Source organism: Neolamprologus multifasciatus, chromosome 7 (genome assembly GCF_963576455.1).
Source record: "Neolamprologus multifasciatus chromosome 7, fNeoMul1.2, whole genome shotgun sequence".
Taxonomy (NCBI): domain Eukaryota; kingdom Metazoa; phylum Chordata; class Actinopteri; order Cichliformes; family Cichlidae; genus Neolamprologus; species Neolamprologus multifasciatus.
Genome location: NC_140445.1, coordinates 35,054,415 through 35,074,244, shown reverse-complemented (window position 1 = coordinate 35,074,244; position 19,830 = coordinate 35,054,415).

Here is a 19,830-nt window from a genome sequence, read left to right as displayed (position 1 = left end):
AGCCTTGGGCTCATCGTTAGAAGTCCACTGGCTTGTGGCCTCCCATGGCTGGGTTAGTCAGTCCCTTTTACATAATTTCAGTTACTTTAAATGCTTCAAGAGCAGTTTGGGAATACAGGTGTATTATATGATAACACTCTTAAAACTTTAATTTTGCATAGTTCTCAGCAAACAAAGAAACCTAAACCCTGTTGCTATGTTAGTCCTGAAATTAAAATTATTGTACATAATCTGGAGAGAGTGAGATGGAGGCAGATGAACCACTTTGGCAACCCCTAAATGGAGCAGCTGAAAGAAGAAAAAGTTCAAGTGCGCCAAACTGATTAGAACTGAGCATCATTACTTTGAAAGGCACTACGTCACCACCAAGGCAAACATCCATCCACAGCTATTGTAAAGCCTGTTGAATGACATGAATTTACTGACTTGTTGACAACTAACATACATTATTTGTATTTCAGCTGCTGAGTGTGTGCCACAGTAAAACAGACACACTGGAAGCAAAGCATCAGAGACATCCTGCAAAGTCCCATTGGACGCCATAAGTTATGTTCTGTTATTTTTTCCCCTTTGTGATTCTTTACTTACCTTTGTCTCTCATTTCAGCAGTCCCATCCTCCCCACCCCCTTGAGTCTCCCCCTATGCGATAGCCTGGTCTGCCCTAATGTGTTTCACCTGTAGCTAATTGTGTATTTAAGCTGTGTGTTTAGCCTTAGCCTAATTCTCTGCCAGATTTTCTATCATCGTGAAACCGAGGAGTATATGGCGAACAAAGGTCAAAACAGCCAGGCTTTCTTTGAGATTCTTTGGCTCAACAAAAATAATGGCCATCATGAGGGTGGTAATCAGCTTTCTGTTGAGCTGGGCTCTCGACTTCAGACAAATAAAACGGGGTGTGTTTTACAGTGATATTAGAGGATGATTATAGTGATACAGGCGATGACTCAGTTATTTTATAACCCAGTGTCCTGTCAGTGTTGCTGTTTTGTTTCTAAGGTGATGGCTACACGTTACAGCCCTGACACTTCAAATTGGATACATTTAAACATTCTGTGTTACTGTCCCACAGCGTGATAAAACAGACATGGAAATTAGTTCAGTCTGTCAGCAGATCAAAGTGAAACTAATTGGACTGACTGAACAGGTATTAGTGTATATGTTTTGTTTGGAGGGATAGCTGCAATTCCAGTAGTGTAAAAGAGACTTAGCAGCAGATCAAGTATAATGCCAAGACATTTTCTTCATCAACAAATGAATACCTGGATATTCCCCTGTCAATGCAATGCCCAGTGAGTGCTACATCCAGTGTTTTAGTAAGGTACGACTTATCATGCACATTTATTTAACTAGCAGAGAGTCTAAGATGCCTTTAAACATGCTGAAGTAAAACAAACTGAAAATGTGGTACGTCCAGGCCATTTTAAACTGAAACTCAGAAGATAACCAGGTCATGGGTTCACCATAAGTTAACACGGTGATTTAGTCAGAGAAAACTCACTGTATGGCTCACAAAGCTGTTAATATCACTTCGTAGTACACTCCTCAGGTGTACATGAATAAGGATACTGTAAAAGACAATATTGTGTTTTATAATGTGTGGGAGATTACTTCTAGTCCGTCCTCTGTGGAAGGCTGATGAATTCGAAGGGAAGGACTTGCATGTGGCAACATGCATTCTTGGCTTAATCAGCTACCAAAACAAATAACAAAGAAGCTAGGATTACAACACACGGAACAGGATTTAATTCTCTGCAAAGGATGCCATTATCTCACCATTTCTTTTTATAGCAAGCAGACAGTTCTTGCTGTTGTAATAGTTGTAAAACCTTGATATACAGAACCTTTAAAAGTCTGAGTTTCATTTGGTTTCAATGCATATGGCTTGCGGCCAAGAGCTAACTGTCTGGCTAACTGAGATGTTTCCTTTTTGGATAACACACTTTCATTATATCTTTTTGATGTTTTCATTTACAAATTGCGTACCCTTCATCATGACTTCGTCTTAGTCTATTTTTACCTTTTATACCTGTTTTTTTTTCCTTATGTTTTTATTTTTGTGCTAATTTAGGGTGACCTTGAGGGTCTTTAAAGGTGCCTATAAATAAAACTATTACTAGCATTATCATCATTATTATCATCATCACGTCAACTTGGAAACCAAACTACTGGAACACTTCTAGGTTTTTAAGACTTAGAACTTGCCTTAAAGTCTATAACTAAAAATACAAGAACAGTGTAGAGAAAAACCCTAACCCCTCCTTTGAGAGACTCAAAAAAAATAAATAAAAATCTGACAACCGTGGATCTTCCCCCCTGAGACAAGCAGAAACAAAACAGTGTGAGTCTGTTTTCTTGGCTGTAGGGAGGTCACCGTTAAGTGGTGGGGTTAGAGGTGCAGAACCCGTGCCCTGCCCTGAGTTGCAGGGGGCAAGGGCAGGAATCTCTAATCAATGGATTGTGCTCTTTGAGTCTGTCAAAGCTTCAAACACATTAAATCATCTTTAAATTTAGAATAAATTGAGACAAATAAGCCCATTGCAGAAGTCAGTTTCCTGGTTTTGGTTGCAGATTATCCAGCTGATGCCATTACGTCCATAGCGTTGAAGCCAGTAATAGTGTTAGTAGATGCCTAAACATTAAAACCATAACATTAGAGTTTACTGTGTGTTTGCTGTATAAAGATGAACAGTGCATTTGTATTAATCTTTACAAGAAGTGAAAATCTTGAGAGAAATTCTTAAACTTCTTACATAAACTCACTAACCCTGCTAAGGCCTCTCACGCAGCCAAAAATCACTTGTTAGTTCATACTATAGGTCAGATGTGCATTTTACATTGTGGGCCACATACAGCCCACTTTGATCTTAAGTGGGCCGAACTAGCAAAACTCACTTGTCCCATTTAATATGGGAAGGACAAGTTGCTTTTTTTTTTTTAAAAAAAAAAAAAAAAAAAAAGGTAAATTATGTAGTAAGATTAATTATTTGTGTGGTGGTCATTGAGGTATTTACCTGTAGAAAACGATAAAACCTAAATACAGTTAAAAGCTTTGTGACGTTGTGTTTTGCTGGATGCCCTCAGAATAAGTTTGGCAACGTGGACACAGACATGGAACACTGAAAACAAAAGGGAAACGAAAGCACAGACAGAACAGTAAAACAGACTACACTGAGAACAGGGGGAGAAAAAAAAAAAAAAAAAAAAAAAAACCCAAACACCCCAGGCGGAGGGCCACGATGGAGGGTCCAAATCAAAAAGCAACCTGTCAAGGGGCCGACCCAGAGGCCGATGGCACCAGAGTCCATAATTTAACAGTTCAGGAGGCCGACTGTGGGGCTAGCAGTGGTGGCAAAGCGGGCATAAGTGAAGACCCTCGGGTGGCTTGACTGGCGGTTGATGGCGGCGTAAACTTGATAAAAGACAGGACCAGATGGTGGCGTCGAACCCCTAGACACTGGAGCAGCAGCTGTTGGTGGCAGCAAGGTGGCTGCACAGGGTGGAGCAGCAGGTGACGGTGTGGATGCCACCGCCAGTTGAATAGGTGACACCATGGAAGCTGCAGGCGGATGAGGCAATGGCGGTGCAGGAGCTGCAGGTGGTTGTGATTTTCCACACCTCCAGCTGGTGTGGAAAATCCAGGTGGCTGCGAGGGCTCTCTGGAGCTCCCAGTGGAAACAAGTGCAGGACTAGCAGATGCGAAGACCTCTGGCTGAGAGGGAGCTAGTTGGGGTGTTGCAGAACACCCAGCCAGCTCAGAATACACACAGCCTGCTCTAGGCACTTTTAGGCAATGACAACTTCATGTAGTCCATAACTGGCTGTGTGAGCATGGCAAAACTCCCCGCAGATGGAGGAGGAGAAAGCTTCACTCTCCTTATAACCTCCAGGTGTCCAGAGTTGGCTAAATTTGCCATCTCAGCCTCTGGGGAAGCCCTGGGAACAATCTCAGTCTCTGGAAAAACTAGCCTTTTAGCAACAAAAACAGTATTTGTTGGAATAATTCCATGGTCTGAAGGAGCAAGTGAAAAACCAGTGTCCATGAGATGAACAGTCTTTATGTGGGCTGAGTCCTTAAAACCACCATTTGGTAACTTAACTAGTTCATTGTTGCAAGACAGAATTTACAGCACCGGAAGAGTCTCTGGCAAACTCACAGAACATAGCCGAGGTTACCTTAAACACAGTCTGTCAGTCTTATTGTTCTTGAACAATATTAAAAACTGTTGCGAGTTCATCTGGTGATATTTTTAATGAACGAAGCGACCGCGAAAACAGCAAACAAACGTCAACATGCCAGTGCTGTAAACAGGATAGCAAGAGTCAACGATTTGGAGAATCTCGTCTTCATTATCATTCCCCTCGTTCATTTTATTACTCTGATTTCAGTGTTTTTGCCTTGCAAGTGAAGCGTGCAGTTTACTTCGTGTGCACTCAGATGGAGTTGAGACAACTAGCACCACCTGTGGCCAAGTGCCATAGTCTACAGCCAGATTAATTTGTGACACATCTGTGCCTGGCTCCATCTCCACATTGGAATTCCTGTTTCATGCACAATACCATTTCTAACTTTCAATGTTTTCTGTTCTTCCCAATAAACCATTAAATTACATGAAATGCAAATTGTGTATTTTCAGCTTATCATACACGTGAAGTTTTACAATGAATATAATGCTATGGATTCTGGGATATGGTGGGCCAAAAAGGACACACCCGACCCATCCTTCAAATTCGGGGAAATGAAAGACTCATTTGTCAGCTGCATTTGAAGGAGTCAATGAATTGGGACAGCCTTTGTCGCCTGGCTGTGATGTAATTGGCCTTCAACTGCGGCCTCCGAGGGATGCAGCCTACGTTTTGGGACACAGCTAGCGTGACCACTGTGGCTAACTTCTATAAACTCTTACATGTTCAAGTTCAGTAACTGTAGTAGGGGAGACCAGGGATACTACCCTTTTAAGGTAGTGGATTCAAAATGTAATGCAAAGTATTTACATGTCTCTGCTATTAAATAGTGCAGCTATTGTCTCTGCAGCACAATTACCCATTGCATGGTATGGTCTCAAACACAAAGAGTGAACTGTTACAACTAACCCAGACTATGGGGTTAATTGTAACATATCCTGGGGTGAAATGTAACACAATGAAATAAGGGTACTGACAAAACATTAACATGTAATCTTTTTTTATTCAACACATGAATGCACTTAGAGCCATTTATGTAGCTGTGTATGTGTCACAGAATGCAGAAATCTAGCTTTTGAACAAATTCCAAAAAAGACAAATTATGGAATTTTCTGCAACTGAATATTTCATTAATTTTGGTTGGTCTTCCTTGAGTTTGGCCTCATTGGCTCAGTGGGCATTATAACCTACAACGCTTGCACCAACCTTTGAACATAACAATGAAGCTGAAAAAAAAAAAAAAAAAAAAAAAAGGTAGTTGTGCACCAGCATTGCAATTCCATTACTTTTTATCATGGCTTACCTTGGTGTGGTTTGCAAAGTGCTTCAAAAAGATGAGGAAATCAGTTTCTTTCACCCATCCTGATTTATTTCCACTACTTCCTACTGGTCCATCTCTGACACAGTGGTCTGCATAATGTATGTGTGGGAACCCAAACACTGGAGGAATTGTGTTGCCAATGGCATTCACCGCATATACAAAGGTGACCAGTGAACCTCTCTTTGCTGATGTCATATCCCCAACTTGTTTAATATAAGTTAAAGTAATAGTGTGGTAAGTTGTAACAATAATGCGGATGTTACAACTAACCCAGACTGTTGCTGTTACAACTGACCCAGACTCCTATAGCCATGAACTAGCTAACATTAGCACTAAAGACCTACACAGAATATATCCCCATAGGCATACAAATAACATAATTTAAGTTTGATGAGTTTAACTGCAAAGCAGATAATGCTATTAGAAATTGAAATAAAGTAGAAAAACTTACTTTTTGGCATACAAATTACTTTTCTTTGTGTTAAATTGTCTGTGTTTGACAAAATGTGCCGATTTTTCACATGTGATAGCAGAACTGAATTGGGCATGTAGAGGATGAATCACATGATTTGAAACTTAGCCCTGATTGGAGAAATTGGAAGTGTTACAACTGACCCACGTCACAACTATCCCCGGTCTCCCCTACCCGTTTTTGTACAGAGCTCTAGTTAGGAGGAAACGTTCAGCCATTGGCAAATGGAAATGCTCAACTGTCACCCATCCTAAACAGCAGGACATAACATCCTGTGGCGTCTTTGTATGCAAGGTAGGTAAAATACTCGTATTGTACATGAACAAGTTCTAATGAATAGAAAATGGTCATCTTTCAGAACAAATTCTCAGGGAAAACGATCCACTACCCTGTTGACGAGGAGGGGGTTGCCAGGCTTAGACTGGACATGGCACTCTCTCTGTTCCAAAACTCAGGTATACCTGAGAAAAGGCATTTGGGTCTTCATTTAAAATATTTATATGTATATCCTCATTGTGGCATATATTTTCAGATGACCTTTCCCAGCTATGCCGTGCCTGTGGTGAGAAAAGCTCCGGTGCAGAAATCAATGAGTGGGTAAGATAACCAAATCTAGACTGAACCACCATGAATGGTTTACTTCAACGTCACTGTAAAATGACACAGAAAACATGTAGGTCAGGTAATCTGCATGCCTTTGCACTTTAAAGACACTGGAGCACCAAAAGGATACGTGAAAACATCAAGTGATCCACAGATAAGACTTTTGCACAGAAATATGCTGTAACTGCACATTTAAACACATTTAGTTGCTTCAATTACCAGCCTGACTTTAGATGAATGACTCTGACAATCTAATTTTCTTCCAGATTGAATGCACCTGCTGTGGAAAGTGGTACCACACAGTGTACATGGTCTTCCCTGTACAGAACGGGACTACAAATGTTACGCTTGCTAAATAAACAGAAAAATAATAATTTGGCTTTAGACTATGGCACTTGGCCACGGGTGGCGCTAGTTGACTCGACTCCACACAAAGTAAACTGCATAGTTGTGAGGCGAAAACGCTGAAATTGGAGTGATAAAATGTACGAGGGGAATGATGAAGATAAGATTCTCCAGATAGTTTACTCTTGCCATCCTGTGAACGGCTTCGGCGTGGTGACGTTTGTTTGTCTGCCGTTTCCGCGGTCGCTTCGTTCATTAGAATATCACCAGGTAAACTCGCAACAATTTATTATTTTATTGTTCAAGAGCAATAAAGCTGACGGACTGTATTTAAGGTCATCTCAAATGCCACAGATTAAATATTCAGTGCTTATTTGCTGGTTTGTCAGTAGCAGCTCCTGAAAAGTCTACCACACATGTTTAACCTTCACCAGTTAATTCGCAACACCAGCTAAGCTGGAACACCAGCAACTTCCCGTTCAGGAGACAAACTTAGAAACAGACTTAAATTCTTTAGAGATGGAATTCACAGTCTCTGAAATAATTACCCTGTGTTCAGAAGCACCTGGCAAACAGGCTTTAGAATCCATAGTACCAGAGTTTTTCTGCAAAAACAGTCTCTCCCAGCTCTGACGGAGTAAAACTAAAGTCTCTTAGGCTACGTTCACACTGTAGGTCTTAATGCTCAATTCCGATTGTTTGATCAAATCCGATTTTTTGTCGGCTTGTTCACACTACAAATAACAATGTGACAGCAAACGCGCTCTAGTGTGAACGCTCAAAACGGCCCGCATGCGCAAAAGAAGACTTCACACACAACGCGCTCTGTTTAGACCCAGACCAAACAGTATTGTTTGACTGATGGCCCATAATATAAAGAGTTATTTCGGACTTACGTTTCCCAATTTTGCTTTAAGTTAAAGTTATTTACATATGGCCTAATAATGATCCTTATTGCGGTTTCAGAGAGGAGCTTCAAAGGATAGTTGCAGATTTCTGTCAGTATCTGCAGATTATACAGTACAAATAAAATGTTCGTTTCTCCAACGTTGTCTTCCCAACAGTTTCACGGGATGGCCAGGAAGCGTTCACGATGTCTTCTCGGGCGCTGATAATTGGCGTCTGTCTTGTGTCAGTGACTTAAAAGACTGATTTAATGCGACATGACCATTCCAACAGCAATCGCTTTTTAAAACATCATATATGTATCGGATTCAGTAACACATACGAAAGTGACCCAGATCGGATTTGAAAATATCAGATTTGTGCTGTTCACACTGTCATACCATGATTGGATATGGGTCGCATAGGGTCAAAAAAGTCGTATTTGATGCGCTTTCGCCTGCAGTGTGAACGTAGCCTTTGACTCACCGCTGCCAGTGGCTGTGGGCAAGTCTGGGGATCCGACCACAGTCAAAAGAGAGAGCTGTTTCCTTCTGGGAGTGCGAGGGAAGCTGCGTCGCAGAAGCCAGGGGTGACGTGGCGGTGGACTCCTTGTCATCTGCCCACATTCTCGCCTAAAATGAGGCAGGCGACGGGAGGTCCGACCGAGACGGTGAGGAAAAGCGACTAGTCCGTGACGGAGACGTGGGTGCAGGTGGCTCTGGGCTGGGGCAGAACCTCAGCAAGCCAACCCGGATCTACTCGGGGCCGTGAGGCAGTGGTGGAGAACGCTGAGTTGAGGAGGCGTTCAGGATTGAGCCAGGGTTTGGACTCAGTGCTCCTCGTCTATCCAGGTCCATGTTGGTCGGGCTGTTACTAAAAGATTAAAACTTGAACATGGCCTGAACAGGAACATGAAAAACTATCACGTGAAATAACTAGACCCTGAACCTGAACGGGAGAAAGAAAACTCTGTGACTTGACATGGAGAGGAACAGGGGAAGACAGAGGACATAAATACACAGAAGGGTAATGAGGGAAGTGGAAACACCTGGAGAAACACAGCTGACACAAATGAACCTGAATGCCACAGGGGAAGTGCAACTAAACACACTAAGCATGGAATGCACTCTTCACAATAAAACAGAAAACATAATAAAACACCCAGTATAAGACACAATAGGGGTTACTCTGAACTGTGACTCATGCAAAGCAGAAACATAGCACTGGAAATAATTAAAATAGAGCAAATTTAAAGTAATGGAGTGAAAAATAACCTTCACTAAGTAATGATTACTTATATTGATCAAGACAGTTGAAAACTGTAATTTTATTGCCTTGTCCTGACAGCATGAGGTTATCTGTATTGATGTCAACCCCTGTGTTTACAATCCCCATGCTTTTAGGTGTGAAGCTCTGCATAAATTCTCCATCACTGCTTGCCAAACTATTTCACTTGTATCCTCAAAATTATTGCTGTGGAAAATTCAGCAGCCACTCAGTGTCGGTCTGTAAAGTCTACCCCCTTTTAAAGTATTTAGTTGAGTAATGTTTTGAGAAAAGTTAGGTGGAACTGACTTCATTTGTTTCAGTGATTTATAACTGTTAAATGTTTATACTGCAAAACGTTGTGTGTGAACGCAAACTGCAGCAACCTCTTACATTAGTTTTAATAAAGTCATTTCACTAGGTTTGTTTTCACAGTGGGATTTTTAGCCATGTATTTAAATTGCTTATATTCTTATTGCATCTAAATATTAACTTTTCAATTATTTGGTTCTGGAACGATTATTTCATGTCCTAAAAATAACTGGCCTAGTGTTATATTGCATAAAAACTCATTTCCAGAGAGCGAGGCAAAACCTTTGTGGACGTGAATTTAATTAAAATAATGGTTTTTACACTGTCTAGATGACCCAAGCGTTTCGGTTTGTTCCTCTTTCATATTTCCACTCTAAAGGATTCATTTTCTCTTCTACCTGTGAATTCTGCTCAGCGCACGTAAAATACCTTGAACTGTTGATAATCAATGTTCACCCATAAAAACCCGGTTGAGCCATTCCTTGGGGCAAAGCGTGGTGGTATCTTATTTATGAAATTCAATATGCGTGCACAGAAAGTGGACTGCGGTCTTCGGGGTATCAGTAATCGTCTGGAATAACTTCCAATTAATGAGCCAGATGGTATTTTCACAGTAACACCTGGGATGTCCAGGCGTTCAGCAGGCAGGAATTAATTCTACTTAGAGTAATATTTCAAAAAGTGTTATCCCCTACATCCCTGTTGCTTCTTTTTTCCACCACCGGCTGCTTAAAGTTGTAATAAATACCCTTTGCACTTCTTTAATAGAGCATTCGTCTGCGCAGGCCTTCTCTCTTGTTTCTGAGGGTTTCTAGTTCTTGGTAATCCTGCTGAAAGTCATAACTGCCTGGGAAGACTTCCAGAGAAGGACAATGGAAAATGGATAATTCCATGTGTTGGTCTTTTTATAAGTTAATATGCCACTCAGGCTCCTGCCGTGCAGAGTGAGACCTAGGAAGCAGCGAGCACAGGCGAAATCGTGTTAGTAAAGCAAACACTGCGACATGACAGGATTAACCAGGAATGTGAGCAAGCAGCACAGCAGCCAGCAGAAAGTGGGCTGAGTTCTCCTCATTTCTGCCTGTGTAAAAATGAGTAATTATAACACAGACCGGTCATTTTGTGACCACAGCGACCACATTGTTAAACCCATGTCACATGTAATGAATGGCTCTCTGTGGGGCCACTGAAAGAGAATCATACTTATATCCATCCATCTATCCATTTATCCATTTTCTTCTGCTTACCCAACTTAGGGTCACTAAGAGAATAATCCTTTCTGGGTAAAATGTATGCACCGTTAATTCTGTTTTTGTTACTTTAATTTTTGAGTTAAGTGCAATTAGTTAAAATATACAGAGGCCCTGCGGTGCAAAAAAGTTTTATATAAAAAAAAAAACAGAAATATTCTCAAAGAGTGAAAAGTATAGTTTAGCAAAACAGGGAAATAAAAAATAATAAAATAAATGTTTTGAAAATATAAAAAAATTCTTTAGAAGTAAAATAATAATTAAAGAATAAAAGAAAGAAAAATTATTTTAAAAATAATTTAAAAGTAATAAAATAGTGATAGTAATAAAAGAAGAGTAGTAAGAAAAAGTAGTATTATTACTTTATTATTATTCATAAACAAAATTATTGGGACAAAATCTCTCTTTATAAACATATTTTATTTTTTTCCAGAAAAAATGCAAAACTAATAAGTAAACAACACATTCAAATCGATTTTTAAAAAGTTAGACTAGAACAGATTTTGGAAAGTGAGCATACATGCATGAATAGTCAATTGAAAATCACAAACTAAACAGAAAACTGTGTCAAATATTTATAGATCAGTACAACGCTAATGTAAGACACATACTGTATACCGCAATAATTCATGTTTGTTGCTCAGACTTCCAGTGTGGGTGGCATGATTGTCAAAAACGTTTCATAGCAGACAAGTATGACGAGAAAATGACCAAGTGGAGCTCCAAAACCGCAGGATTGAGGTTCGTGTTTTCACCCCGGGCTCCAAGCCTGCACGGAGCTGAGTGAGTCAATAAAGCCAACACTTTTTGTACAGCTTTATTTTTTAAATTCAGTTGCTCCAGTGAGAATCTCAATTGATGTACCCATAAAAACGCTTTCACTTTAGCAGATTTCAAAACAGAGACTTTACAGTATTTCACAAAAAAGCAATTAATTTTCACCCAATGTCTGATCAACATTCAAACAGAACTCTGCTAAGTTCATTACGATTCCATGCAAATCTAAATTATTTTCCCCACAGCATCAAGAAATGGAACGGATTACATATAAAAAGACGTCAACTGCATAATACAGTAATCATACCGGAGGTATAATCATTAAATTTCAAGTGCAAATCATACTGCATATCTACATTTAACACCAAAGCATTCGTCCCAGCTTTAAATGTGAAATGCTCCATAACAACAAATGTGAAGAGGAGGTTGGAAATAATGAAACTTGGCATGTTTTCTCTGTGGCTCTTTGCAGCGACATTGGGTTTATTGTCAAGTGCACAATAGGAGTTCTGTGATGAGCTGCATTTGATGATCATAAACGAAATCAGAGCTTATTATGATGAGTTTGTTGATGATCAGACGGTCCTTTTTTTCTCCCTCCCCCTACTCATAATGATCAAAGTTGGTTCCAACGTGCTTCCCTGGGAATTTCTTTCACTTTACCATCATCTCGCTTCCGGGGACTGAACTGCAGCCCGGGGATTCGTCCCTCTGTATGGTAGACATCTGTACTCTGTTATTTGTCCATGTAGAGACACGCTGCCTCTCTGCCTCCACTCTGCCTGTGATGTAATTAGTAGCTTCCCCTGTCAAGAATGAGGTTGCTGTTTATCTTTGTCACAGCCTGTCCATTAAATCATTATTAGCTGGCTAAATGCTGAAGGAGGAGTTTGCTGCCTGCCTGGGCGATTCGAGGAGTTATGACCAAACATTGGCTGCGTCTGACCATCCTGTAATTGGTTAAGCTCTGGTTAAGCTTGGGCCGATCCATAAAGAGCAGTTTCTGCACTGTGGTTAATGCAAGCCTGGAAACTGAGGAAATATGAGAAAGGGGAGGCAGTGAGTCACAGGAGGACACAGAAAGTCTCCACATGAAAGCCAGAACAGACATCGCATACTTCCATGTAATGTAATGTTGCTCATTTCCACTCTCTACACAGAGTATTACCTTTCAGGATCTAATAAGAGTAAAACTCAGTGGCAGTTCTCCTGAGGCCATTTTTATGGTTGTCTCCCTTTTTGTTCGTGTTGCACAGTTTTCACTGTCTCTAAGAAGAAAACTAGAGTTTACAACTGGATCATGGTGGTACTACTATACACTGATGTTTAGCAGGAATGTTGCACACTGTTTTACCAAGGTTAGTGCGCTAACGTGCTAAAGTATCCAAATTAGAACTGAAGACAAAGAAAAACTGATGGGAATTTGATTTTCTTCAGATATTTAGTTAGCAAATTAGTGCCAAAAGAGCTCTGTGTAACCTCAAAAAACATGTAATTAATGACGCCCATGCATCCCTGTGTGAGCTTCCATCAAATTAAAAAAAAGTCCAAGAACTCATTATAGGAAAATAAATATTTTCATCAGTGTCGTCGTCTTAAAAACAACAACTGCTGATTTGCTTTTTTGCATAAATAAACCAAAATGCATCTCCTTGTTGAGACGAGTGCCAAATATTTACTGTATGTTCCTTCACTGCTGCCTTTAGCCCACCTTTAATCAGGTGTGGCTCAGGTACCAAGCGCACTGGGGCTCCTCCAAAAATCAATAAACATCTCTTTGGTCTTAGCTACTTTTATTTAGAGGAACGACTGGTACACAGTATATATGTGGGTCTCTCTGTTGAACAGAATAAACACACAGTAATGTAACGTAACAGTGCAGCCGGACAGCATTATGTATAGATCCCAGTGTTTTACGAGTCATTGGTTTGGTAGTCTTAGAAATTGCCAAGCTGTGCCGTTAAATCACTGGTGCCTCCCTTAACGACCCTCAGCATCTGTATGAAATGAGGTTTCCCTCAAAGGCACAGACCATCTCTGTGGACCATCAGCATCCCTTACATGTTGAACTCCAGATGCTTCCATCAAGCCAAAGTCTCCCTAAAGGTAGCACTAATAGATATAGACTGTCATTTGTTCCATCTGCTCTTGTTTCTGAAACAAATTTTGAACCATTCCCTCCAAAGTAGGATATCTGGATCTTTGGACATACTGCAATTGTATGTAGTCTGTTACTGCTACCGCAGACAATAACCCAACACAAATCTGTGGAGATGATAGTGGACTACAGGAGGAGGCCCTTCCCATTGTGCCCAGTCACCTTACTCAACAGCACTGTGTCTGCTGTGGAAACCTTCAGGTTTCTGGGATCCACAGTCTCTCAAAATCTGAATTAGTCATCCAATATAGACACAATCATCGAAAAGGCCCGGCAGAGGACACACTTCCTGCACCAACTCAGAAAGTCCAACCTGCCTCAGGAGCTGCTGATCCATTTCTTTTTTTTTCCCCCCTCTTTATTTATAAAGTTTTGCACATGTAATTTGACATATCAGGCCCAATACAGCAAGCACTAACTGATATAAAGACATATATCAAAACAAATTAGGCCATTAAGATTCGGATGATAACAATAAAACAGAAAAAAGAAAGAAAAAAAAAAGAAAAAAAACAAGAACCCGCACACAGAAAACAAAAAACAAACAAACAAAAAAATAATAATTAAAAAAAAAATCAACTCCCTCCCAAAACCATAACAAAAGGGAACCCTGTGGTACAAAAGTTTAGTCTGTTGTAAGTGTTTTCAATGAGTTAAAGTAAATGATAAAAGGCTGCCACATCTGTGAGAACTTATTAACATTTCCTCTGAGTCTAAATTTTATTTTCTCCATTTTTAAGAAGAACATAACATCTTCCAGCCAACGTGATCGGGCTGGAGGGTGAGGAGCTTTCCAGGAGAGCAAAATTCGACGCCGTGCCAGCAGTGAAGTGAAAGCGATAATATCCAGTTGCTTACGACTAAGGTTCAGGGTGGCGTCCTCAGAAACACCAAAAATGGCAACTAGTGGACATGGTTTGAGAGTAACACTCAAAACATGAGAGAGCACTTCAGAGTAAAAAGTCCAGTATAATTGAAGTGACGGGCAGGCAAAAAACATATGAGTTAAATCAAAGGGGGACATGTTGCATCTGTTGCACAGGTCAGGAATGCTGGGGTATATTTTAGATAATCTAGAAGTTGAGAAGTGTAATCTGTATACCGTCTTAAACTGAATAAGGGAGAGTCTTGCACATGAGGCTGAAGAATGAATTCTGTCAATTACTTTGTCCCAGTAACCTTCAACAAACTGAAGACCCAGTTCCTGTTCCCAACTCGAGGCAATTTTCTTGGTTGAGTAATTGCCCGATGCCATAATTAAAGTATATATTTGTGATATTAGAGCCTTACTGTGAGGCTTCAACTGGAATAAGTCTTCCCACCAAGGCTTGAGAGGTTGACTTGGAAACTCTGGCAAGATAGAAGATGCACAGTGTCTTATTTGAAAGTAGCGGAACAAATGATACGAGGGCAAATCATACAAAGAACAAAGTTCACTAAAGCTGAGAAAAATGTTATCTTTGAAGAAGTCATAAAAACATTTGATACCTTTTCTTGCCCATATACGGAAAGAGGAGTCTACCAGGGATGGGGGGAAAAGGTGGTTGTTGCAGATTGGGGTCAGAGCAGAAGCAGAGACAGAATTGAAGTGACGCCGGAATTGATACCATATTTTTAGAGAGCCAATTAGAACAGGGTTGTCTGTGAATCGTAACAGGGAAACTGTTTCCCTGCTGATCCATTTCTACATTGCAAGAATTAAATTTTTCAATTCAATTCGATTTTATTTATACAGCACCAAATCATAACAACAGTCGCCTCAAGGCGGTTTATATTCTAAGGTAGACTCTACAATAATACATACAGAGAAAAACCCAACAATCATATGACCCCCTATGAGCAAGCACTTTGGCGACAGTGGGAAGGAAAATCTCCCTTTAACAGGAAGAAACCTCCGGCAGAACCAGGTTTAAGGAGGGGCAGCCATCTGGGGTGAGGGAGAAGGACAGGAGGAATCTGCAGAGGAAGACAGGACAAAAGACATGCTGTGGTAGAGAGCCACAAAATTAACTAATGATTAAATGCAAAGAAGTCTATTAAGACATAGTGAGTGAGTGAGAAAGTACTCAATGCAAAAATCCAGTTTGTTCTCTGCACGTCCATCACTGTACCGCTAGGATCCACTCAACAAACAGGACAAGAACAGGCTACAACAAACAGTGAGGTCTTCAGAAAAAAATTTGATGGTAACTTGCGTTTGACTCAGGAGTTGAATAAATACAGAATCAGGAAACCGGCAGGCATTTGTTGTACATATCTATATACCACTGTACCTCTATATCTATCTATCTGTACATCCTTTATTTATTTATTAAAATCACTGGCACGGTGGTTAGCACTGTTGCCGCACACCAAGAAGGTCCTGAGTTCAATTCCACCACCAGGCCGGGGTCTTTCTGTGTGGAGTTTGCATGTTCTCCCCGTGTTTGCGTGGGTTCCCTCCGGGTACTCCGGCTTCCTCCCACCGTCCAAAGACGTGCAACTTGTGGGGATAGGTTAATTGGATAATCTAAATTGCCACTAGGTGTGAATTTGAGTGCGAATGGTTGTCTGTCCCTGTGTGTTGGCCCTGCGACAGACTGGCGACCTGTCCAGGGTGTACCCCACCTCTTGCCCTATGACAGCTGGGATAGGCTCCAGCGCCCCCCGTGACCCTGAAAAGGATAAGCGGAAGCGAATGGATGGACAGATGTTAATTACATCTCACCATTGTACAGTGAGCAAAAAAATACTAAAAGAGCAAACTTCCTTTAATGTGCATTAACTTGATTAACTTGACCAAAAAGCAGATTCTGATTCTGTAATCTACTCTCACAGTTTGAGTATGAATTAACCTCGATGTGATGAAGCAGCTAATGCTAAATACATGTTGCATAGCCGCAGTTGTTTTCACTGGACTCCGTACAGTCCTGTGAAAACAGCAGTAACGTGAAATTGCTGTGGAATTCTGGCCCACCTTTCTTCATTAAGTTGCTTCAGTTCATTGATATTTGTCAGCATTCATTTATGCACAGCCACATTCTCTGAGATCATGAATAACAGTTTATAGTACAACAAAGTTCCAAAGCTTAGAGCTTAAATTTGGATCACTTTGCTTCTGTCTGTGAGACACAGCTTGTTCTGTGGGAGGTAGAAGAGCTAAAAGGCATTAGGCTTGATAAGACTAGTGATCAACCTCTCACAGCAATCTGCATGGTAATTTAAAAAAACGATATTGAATATTTGCAAAGCTCAGCATATTAATTAGACGGTATAATTAGAAGGAGTTCCAGAGTCCAGAATAGAACTAACTCAACTCATCTTCTGGGGAGCATGAACATGTCCAGAAAACATCACAGGAATCCCAAATGTTGAGCAAAGGCGAGTATGAAGGCGGTCCCAGAGGGAAGTTAATCACTGTGAAAATGAAGTGCATCAAATTTCATTACTAGGTGGTCAAAAACAGTCGGAACCTAAAGTTCATGATTCCCCTAATGATAGGAATTGCTTTGTGTAGATGGATCCGTGTTAGCAAGCAAAGGGATTCAGAGGGCTGTGTGTGATCAGCGCATCTGAACTTGTGACATTAATGTGAAATATTAAGGCCTCCCCACTGTTTGATGTCCGCAGACCTGCAGAGGACTCGCAGGCAGCATCTGTCTTCAGCAGCTCAGCGTTTGAAGGCAGGCTTTTGTTTATGTATAGTTATACAGTATTTGCGAATACACGTGCCCCTGTGCAGTCCCAATGTGCCAGGAAGTCTGGCTGTGTGGGCAACATGCAGCGAGGCATGCTGGGACCCCGAGGCATGGAGATATTAATTAGCTCCGAGGAAAGAATAGATGACTGGCTAACAGAGATTAGAGCACAGGAAAGGCCTTCAAACACGCTCGCTTTCATTCTAACTTAATGAAATATGATCATTAAAACAGAATATTTTTCATCTATTGTGAAAAAGACACTCTGCCGCCGCCTATCATTTTTTATCATGCTGTATGACAAGCTCATATTACATTTACGAGGGAAGATGAAGCAAGGAATGCAGCCCTGTAAAGAGATCTCTGAACAAATAAAGCCGCTTATTTGGAAAGTATTAAAAAGTGCTATGATGTGGCTCTGAGTGCAATTCTTCATTACAGGTTTCAAAATTGTTTTCCAGCATGTTGCAGGAGTGGGTGGTGCTGTTCTACATCAAGTTTCCCATCAGGCAGTAAACGTTAATTGAAATGCTTTGCACAGTCAATTCAAACATCTTGTTTTCATCTACTGTGGTATTTTCAACCAAGATCTCGATCTTTATTTTGTTACATTAATTTTTCATTTATGTTGTCAGGGTCTGAAATGAGGACATTACTACACTGAATTATTACTGAATCAGATTGGATTTTAATAAATCATATTTTATGAGGAGATAAGAAATGAGGTTGGTTGTAACTCTCCAAGTCTCTTTGTGACCGCAACAAACATGTTTATTGTTCAATTTGTAGCAGTTATTAGAATGAAAAGTGAATCTGTCATCAGAGCTCTTTTCTTTTGAGTGGAGAAACGATATACATCCTGTTTCGGAAACAGCAACAGTCACATCACACATTCAAGAATTGATCTGAGGTTTACAGAACACTCCATCATACTCTCAGTGGAGAGCAGCATTTTATTTGAACCACTTTGGAAGATTATGCGATGCTTTAGAAATAAAAAATAAAATCTCATTCCATCAAATATTGGTCTGTGAAAGTTTTCCATTAAAATTTCAGGCTTGTATAAAACCTTCATGTCATCTTGTTTCAATAAATAAAATCATTTAAATTTTATTTTTTTTAAGCTCTTATAATGCAATTCACTTTTTAATAAATGGGTTTTACAGCAACATAGGCTGATTGTCCTCACTTAAAATGATATCTGGCCTAAAACATGTAAGAGAAACTTAAACTAAAACAATATCTCTGTCTGTGCGTTTGTTTATTTGTCTGTGAACTCTTCCAAGACCATCAAGAGGTAAGCATCCAAACCTGGCACACAGGTATACTTTGGGACCCTGAAGATTCTTAAATATATCAAATATGCCATTATGTTGCCTAGCAACCACCTAGCAAATGGCTTAAATTACTTTTTTTTGGCATTTATGCGCCTATAACAGAATAGAAAAGCATTGTATCATTTTTATTTCATTAGAACATCATGTGATTTATGTTCACAAATGTTGAGTTACGTATCATATGCTATGAACCCACTGGGATAACTGACCAACACCTAGCAACAGCTAATTGCTTTTAGCGAAACAATACTGTAGCATTGTATTAGTTACAATTAACATTTACCCCCACCCCATCTCCTCTGTGCTTGACCTGCAGCTGACATTTCTGACCCATATGACAAACATTTCATCAGTTATCCGGTCTTTAAGTCTGACGTCATTAGCCGTGTCTGTGCCCAAACTGCGCTGCAGGTCCATATGCCAAACGATCACTGCGGCATCACTGAGAGTTAACTGTCTAAATTTTTTCATCTGTAATAAAATGATCAGTGTGGCTGCTCTACCAGGTGTAACAATTAAGTTAAACATCCAGGCATCCATGAAAACGGAATTTATTCAGCTTAATGGAGTTTGAAGTTAGCAAAGAGTTAGCGTTTGTAGGTTATTTTAGTTTTGCTAGCTGATATATAACGATGTGCTATGTGATCGCTAGCGACACAGCTATGTTAGCATAATAACAGTGAAGGTGGAGAATGAATGCTAACTTCTTTCCACTCGATAAAAGTTGCCGTGAGGATTCTCGATGGTCAGGGACAAATGCAATCGCTTGGCAGGATGTTGTAATCGGACCAAACTTAAGTCAGGCGAACAACTGAGATAATCCATCCACAATACGAGGTTAGTCACTAATATACTGCTGCATGGGCTGGGCTGTAGTTACATCGTAAGGTTTTAAGAACTGAGCTTTAAAATGAATAGCGGTAATAAAAACCGAGAGGGGGCGACAGTGATCACTGACTGTTTTTAGGGGCTTGTTCAGAATTAATAGAACCAGATACAAAGCATTAAAACATGTTAAAAACAAAAGCCTTATTAAACGCAGGGTAGTTTGGGCCCGGAAGCAGGATTCATCACTAACGACCAGATTAATTACCTAAAAGACATTTTTCAAACCATATTTACTCTGCTGCTCTGTAAGTATGGCCATGATCAGCCATGAGGTCACAGAGGTCTTTAAAAAAATACAGTAAAAAAAAAACAAAACACGAATTTAAAAAAAAATGCTATATGTGGCTTTTACTTTG